This window comes from Vulpes vulpes, chromosome 3 (assembly GCF_048418805.1).
Source record: "Vulpes vulpes isolate BD-2025 chromosome 3, VulVul3, whole genome shotgun sequence".
Classification (NCBI taxonomy): Eukaryota; Metazoa; Chordata; class Mammalia; order Carnivora; family Canidae; genus Vulpes; species Vulpes vulpes.
Genome location: NC_132782.1, coordinates 59,253,134 through 59,261,041, shown reverse-complemented (window position 1 = coordinate 59,261,041; position 7,908 = coordinate 59,253,134). Strand labels below are relative to the sequence as shown.

General features: G+C 39.8%; 1 pseudogene; it reads left to right on the top strand.

Moving 5' to 3' along the window:
* The first annotated feature begins 1,921 nt into the window (after nt 1–1,921).
* On the top strand, nt 1,922–3,015 carry LOC112926201 (replication factor C subunit 5 pseudogene; annotated as a pseudogene).
* The last annotated feature ends 4,893 nt before the right edge of the window (nt 3,016–7,908 follow it).

The following is a 7,908-nucleotide window of genomic DNA, read 5'->3' as shown; positions in this document are numbered from 1 at the left end:
AGTCCAAAATAAAGCAGAAAAAGAGTGGAAAGTAAAGAACAATTGATACAAATAGAAAACAAATAACAAGAAGATAGATTTAAACCTAAAAATTTGGGATGCCTGGGTGGCTCAGTGGTTGAGCATCTGCCTTCAGCTCAGGGCATGATCCTGGAGTCCTGGAATCAAGTTCCACATTGGGCTCCCTGCATGGAGCCTGCTTCTCCCTCTGCCTGTGTTGTGTCTCTTCCTCTCTTTCTCTATGTCTTTAATGAATAAATAAATAAAATCTTTAAAAAATAAAACCCAAAAATTTATTTTAAAAAATATATTTTTTAATTTACTTATTTGAGAGAGAGAGAGAGAGAGAGAGCGCACACAAGTAGGGGGGGAAGGGGCAGAGGGAGAGGGACAAGCACACTCCCTCTTAAGCAGGGAGCCCAACTCAGGGCTTGATCTCAGGACCCTGGGATCATGACCTGAGCTGAAGGCAGACACTTAACTGACTGGGCCACCCAGGCACACCTAAACCCAAACACTTCAATACTCACATTAAATGTATATGATTTAAACACCACAACTAAAAGGCAGAGATTTTCAGATGGAATAAAATAACAAGACTCAACAATATCCAAAACTCATTTCAAATAAAGTTACAAATAGGTTAAATATGGGCACTCAGGTGGCTCAGTGGTGGGACACCTGGGTGGTTCAGTGGTTCAGCATCTGCCTTTGGCTCAGGTCGTGATCCTGGGGTCCTGGGATCAAGTCCTACAGCAGGCTCCCTGTAGGGCCTGCTTTTTCCTCTGCCTATGTCTCTGCCTCTCTCTCTCTGTGTGTGTCTCTCATGAATAAATAAATAAAATCTTTAAAAGAAAATAGGTTAAATACTAAGGAATGGAAAAAAAAATACACCAAGCTAACAATAACAAAAATCAAGGTATAGAGACCATATTAATATCAGACAAACTATATTTCAAATCAAAAAAATTTATTCCAGAAATAAAGAGGGACATTTTATAATAATAAAGGGGCCAATTCATCAAAAAGACATAATAATCCTGGGGTGCCTGAGTTAGTCAGTTGGGCATCCTACTCTTGATCTCAGCTCAGTTCTTAATCTCAGGGTCATGGTTTTAAGCTCCATGTTGGCTTCTGTGCTACACATGGAGCCTACTTAAAAAAAAAAAAAAAAAAAAAAAAAGATAATAATCCTAAATATTTATACACCTAAAAACAGAGCTTTAAAATACAAGAAGCAGGGATCCCTGGGTGGCGCAGCGGTTTGGCGCCTGCCTTTGGCCCAGGGCGCGATCCTGGAGACCCAGGATCGAATCCCACGTCGGGCTCCCAGTGCATGGAGCCTGCTTCTCCCTCTGTCTATGTCTCTGCCTCTCTCTCTCTCTATGACTATCATAAATAAAAAAATAAAAAAAAAAATACAAGAAGCAAAAATGTATGAACTAGAAGGTGAAATAAGCAAACTTACATTAGAGTCAGAGATTTTAATTCCTCTCGGTCAACTGACAAGTAGACAGAACATCAGAAAGGGTATAGAAGACTTGAACAATACTATCAACCAACTTGATCTAACTGACTTTTATAGAACAAGCCAGCCAACAGCAACAGAACATTCTCTTCAAAGTATCTGGAACACTAACAAAACTAGACCATATACCCTGATCATAAAACAAACCTTAAAAAGTTAAGCAAATCGGCTTTTGCGCGCGAACTCTAAGAGCCCCGGTCCCGGCCGGGTCGGCTGGCGGCTGGTCGCTGTGCAGGTCCGCGGGGGCCGCGACGACGCCGGCGGATCCCGACGCCTCTCTCACCGCGCCAAGGAGACCTCAGCGCAGCAGGAGCAGCAGCAGCCCGCGGCGGCCAAGATCAGAAACCTGCCCTGGGTTGAAAAATACCGGCCACAGACGCTGAATGATCTGATTTCTCATCAGGACGTTTTGAGCACCATTCAAAAATTTATCAGTGAAGACCGTTTGCCCCACCTGCTCCTCTATGGTCCTCCAGGGACAGGAAAGACTTCCACCATCCTGGCCTGTGCAAAACAGCTATACAAAGATAAGGAATTTGGCTCCATGGTCTTGGAGCTGAACGCTTCAGACGACCGAGGAATAGATATTGTTCGGGGACCAATCCTGAGCTTCGCTAGCACAAGGACAATATTTAAGAAAGGCTTCAAACTAGTGATCCTGGATGAAGCTGACACCATGACTCAAGACGCCCAGATGCCTTGAGGAGAGTGATTGAGCAGTTCACCGAGAACACCCGGTTCTGCCTCATCTGTAACTATCTGTCGAAGATCATCCCGGCCTTGCAGTCCCGGTGTACGAGGTTCCGATTCGGCCCCCTGACCCCCGAGCTCATGGTTCCCCGCCTGGAGCACGTCGTAGGAGAGGAGAGAGTGGACCTAAGTGAGGACGGGATGAAAGCACTCGTGACCCTTTCCAGCGGAGGTATGCGGAGGGCTCTGAACATTTTGCAGAGCACCAATATGGCCTTCGGGAAGGTGACAGAGGAAACGGCCTACACCTGTACCGGGCACCCCCTCAAGTCACACATTGCTGACATTCTGGACTGGATGTTGAATCAAGACTTCACCACAGCCTACAGGAATATAATGGAGTTGAAAACGCTGAAGGGCTTGGCGCTACATGATATCCTGACAGAGATACACTTGTTTGTGCACAGAGTTGACTTTCCATCTTCGGTTCGAGTACACTTACTGACCAAAATGGCAGACATAGAGTACAGACTTTCTGTTGGCACCAATGAGAAGATTCAGCTGAGCTCTCTCATTGCCGCTCTCCAGGTCACCAGGGACCTGATTGTTACAGAGGCCTAGAGGCTGAAGCCCGTTCACTGCGGTTCGCAGGCCCCGCAGTGACTGAAGAACAGGAAACTGAGTCACAGGATGATATGCTGCCCAGGCTGGATAGTGAAGCCAGTCGCCCCGAATTGTGGAAACCTGTCCCCGACACCGGCGGGCAAAGGTTGAAAAAGTACTGTGTCTGTGGCTATTGGGAGCAGGTACAAAACCACTGGAACAGACAGCTGTCTTACTGTGCTGCCTGTTTGTGTTTTTTACAGGGAGAAAGAAAGTGCAAAAAGTTGTGAGTGGGGTTTTTGTTGTTGTTGTTGTTGTTGTTAAGCCTTAAGGCTTTTAACCATTCAGTTGCTTGGATGGCAGGAAATTGCCCTCCCTTATTTTGGTCTAGAACTTAAAAGGCTTCCAAACCCCCCATGGTGCCATTGCCTCCTAACTCCAGGTAAACAAAGCATCTCCACAATTCAGCGTATAAACCTCAATCTGCGTCACAGTCTGTCTGTTCTAAATAGGTATTAATAGATTTCTGGCCCAAACTATTGTACTCTTATAAATTTGCTCAGTTCTCTTACTTTAAAAACATCTTTTAATTTCTCCAGTGCTAGCAGGTTCCTAATTGTGGTGTGGACAGTGAAGTGTCACTGTATGGCCACGGGGGCAAGGCTGTATAGTATTCCCTTGTTAACGTATGAGGGCTGATGGGCTCAGACCAGACTCTAAACCTCCAAGTGCTGAAAGGGTAGGCCCAGTGTCCAGTGTAGCAGTTTATTTTATAGCAAACAGACTGCCTTTATGATAGTATTCTTCTCAATAAAAATAAAGAAGCTGCCATGTTGGCTGTCTTAAAAAAAAAAAAAAAAGTTAAGCAAATCATAATATACAATTATCTCAGGTATTAATAATAGAAATATAATCTGGGAAATCCTCTAAAATTTGGAAACTAAGAACACATTTCTAGATAACAATGAAATCAATAAGGAAATTAGAGAGTCTTTGTGACTGAAATAATATAAATATATCAAAATGTATAGAATACACCCTAAACAGCATTTAGATGGGAACTTAAAGTATTAAATGCCTATCTTTGAAAAGAAAGTCTAGGGCAGCCCAGGTGGCTCAGCAGTTTAGCACCACCTTCCGCCCAGGGCATGATCCTGGAGACGTGGGATCAGGTCCCATGTCGGGCTCCCCGCATGGAGCCTGCTTCTCCCTCTCTCTGTGTTTCTCATGAGTAAATAAATAAAATCGAAAGAAAGAAAGAAAGAAAGAAAGAAAGAAAGAAAGAAAGAAAGAAAGAAAGAAAGAAAGAAGTCTTAAACCCGTGACCTTAGCTCCAGTCATAAGAAACTAGGAAAATAAGATCAAATGAAACCAAAAATAAGCAGAATAAAATGAAATAATAAAACCACAGCATAAATCAATAAAATAGGAAACAGAATAATGTTGGAAATCAATAAAAACAAAAACTGGTTATATGAAAAGATCAATAATATTGACAAACCTATGGTCAGACTGATCAGAAAAAATGAGAGAAGACAAAAATGACCAAGATCAGGAATGAGAAAAGTGAGTTGACTTCAGATTCTATGGATATTAAAAGTACAATAAGGAAATACTATGAACAACTTTATGCCATAAAATTTAACAACATAGATGAAATATTAAAATTCCTTGAAAGACTTGAAGAACCAAAGCACTTCCTTTGGAAATGCCAACTCTATTCAGTAGGCAAAAACAGATTAGTATATAATTGAAAGAGGACAGAAGCAACATGAAAAATTACAGGGCATAGTCATAATGATAGTTTTTAACACCTAGAAATTTTTAGTTCCTTTATGATCAGCTCGTCAGCAAAAATGCATCAGTAGAATATAATCTTAAATGTGTCAAAGATGTGATGGAAAGCATTTGACTTTTTTAAGGCCTAAAAAAAGGGAGTCACTGAGTTTTATACATTTTTAATGTAGGATATTAACTAAAAAGTAATTTTAATGTGGTGATTAAGACAAAGTGAATGATTTTTTTGTATTCTTCAAAATTATCTTTCTTGAACTTGGATAAAACTTCTATTCACAATGACATGAAATAAATGTCTGTAATATATAAGGAGCTCCCACAAATTAACAAGAAAGATCCATGAGGCTGTAGGAAAATGAACAAAGGATATTGATATTGTGACAATTCACAAGAAGAAATTACAAATGTCCATAAACAAAAAAATAATAAAACATCTCCAACATCATTAATCAGAAACATGCAAAGTAAAATTATAAGATAGCATTTTCCACCTATTAGATCAACCACAAGTAAAAGCCCTTAATAATCATTGCTGACAATGAGAGAAATGGGAAGTTTCATAACTTCTTTCAGGAATATAAATTGCTGTAGCTTAAGAAGAACAATTTAGCATTATCTAATAAAGTTTAAAATGCACATATGGGTGTGCCTCTCTGGCACAGCTGGTAGAACGTGCAACTCCTAATCTCAGGGTCCTGAGTCTAAGCCCCACATTGGGTGTAGGGCATTGGGTTGCTCAGTTGGTTAAGCATCTGACTTTTGATTTCAGTTCAGGTCATGATCTCAGAGTCATGAAATCAAGCCCCTCATTGGTCTGGATGCTCGCGTGGAGCCTGCTTAAGATTCTCACTATTTCTCTCCTTCTGCGCCTCCCCCTCATAAAAAAAAATGAACATAAGATTAAGAATGGATAAAACCCACATGATAGCCTCAATAGATGCAGGAAAAACCATTAGACAGAATCAAACACACTTTCATGATAAAAAACTAGAAACAGAAGGAAACTTCCTCAACCAGATAAAGTTGGGCATGTACAAAAAAAATCTACAGCTAATATCAACTTAATGTTGAAAAACTAGATTACTTCTCCTAAGATCAGAAACAAATGGTATGCCTGCTCTCATTACTCCTATTCAATATTGTACTAGAGTTTCTAGCCAGGGAAATCAGGCAAGAAAAATGAATGATAGACATCCAGATTAGAAAGGAAGAAGCAAAACTATGACTTCAAGATGATAAAAATCCTAAGGAATCCACTAAAAAACTATAAGAACTAATAAGCAAGTTTGTACAATATAAGATCAATATACAAAATCAATTATATATACTAGCAATGAACAATCTGAAGCAAAATGAATAAAACAATCCCATTTAGAACAGCATAAAAAAGAAAATCCAAAGAATATATTTTTTTAAGATTTATTCATTTATTTATTCATGAGAGACAGAGAGAGAGAGGCAGAGACATAGGCAGAGGGAGAAGCAGGCTCCTTGCAGGGAGCCCAAAGTGGGACTCAATCCTGGAACTCCTGGATCACGACCTGAGACAAAGGCAGATGCTCAACCGCTGAGCCACCCAGGCATCCCCAAAGAACAAATTTAACAGAAAAGTCCAAGACTTGTACACTAAAATTTCAAAACAATCACTTTTTAAATAATTATTTTATTTATTTATTTATTTATTTATTTATTTATTTAACAGAGAAAGACAGAGCATGAGCAGAGGGAGGGGCAGGGAGAAGAAGAGGGAGAGAATCCCAAGCAGACTTGGTGCTGAGCATGTGCCTGATGTGGGGCTCAATCTCATGATCCCAAGACCATAACCTGAGCCAAAACCAGGAGTCAGTGCTCAACCAACTGAGCCACCCAGGAGACCTACAAAACATTTCTGAAAGAGATTAAAGAAGATCCAAATATATGTACATACATTCCATGTTCATAGACTGGAAGAAAATATAATTAAGATGTCAATATTCCCAGATTGGTCTATAGTTCAAAACAACTGATATCAAAATCCCAACTGGAATTTTTGAAGAAATTGACAAACTTTATTTAAAATTAATGTGGATATTCAAGTGAGCCAAATAACCAAAACTTGGAAAAAAATAACAAAGTTGAAGGACTAACCAATTTTGAAACTTACTATAAAGCTACAGTAATAAAACAGTGTGGTACTGGAACAAGATTAGACAAATAAATTAATGCAATATAATTGAAAGTACAGAAATAACTACTTACATTTACAGTTGGTTGATTTTGATTAGGTTGCCAAGATCATTCAAAGGGTGAAAGAGTAATCTATTCTTAGACCAATCACTGTTTCCAAAGAGTTGGACCACTAAGATTTTTGGAGTCAGTATCAAGTGCCCACTGCTGAGGTCAAGAATTCAAGGTCCTGGGTTAGACACCTCTGACATCCACCAACATGGAATGGGTAAGGAACAGTTCCCACTCACATCCCCCAAATGGGGGGATACAAATAACAGATGTCAACTATATCAAACATAAACATTTTTTTTCTGGAAGTTTGACCTTGAAAGGTAGCAGAGAGAGAGGTTGGTATAGCTAAAGGGGAATATGGAAATGAGGAGTTTTGTTAGAAGTGACTTGAGTACATTTAAGTGCTTGTGCATAATAGGCAATATGAAGTGAGCAGTTAAAAATACAAGAGAGATACTTGGGTGGCTTAGTCACTTAAGCATCCAATTCTTGATCTCAGGTCAGGTCTTGATCTCAGGGTTGTGAGTTCAAGCCCCACGTTGGGCTCCAGGCTGGGTGTGGAGCCTACTTAAAAAAAAGTAAAAAATACAAGAGAAATAGAAGATAGTGAATGAATCTAAATAGATAATTATTTCCAAATCTCTGTCAGAAAAATATATTCAACAAAGGAATTTCTTCCAGGGAATTTGGGAGATAACCCAGATTCTCCCTTAATTTTCCTCTTCAGGCTTAGGTCATACAAAGTTGAACCACAACTGTAAATCACCTTATAAGGTCTAGGAGCATCTGGGTAACTCAGTTGGTTAAACTTCTGCCTTCAGCTCAGATCATGATCCCAGTCCTGGGATTGAGCCCCATGTCAGGGGCTCAGCAAGGAGTCTGCTTCTCCCCCTCCTCCTGCTCCTCTCTTCTCTCTCTCAAATAAATAAATAAAACCTTTTAAAAAATAAATCACATTATACGGTCTATACAGCCATTGGAATCCAAAATTCCAATTCCCAGACCATTACGTTAACCAGTAATTCAATCTTCATTAATAATAGGATTCCCTTCATTCATCCTCTTATTTA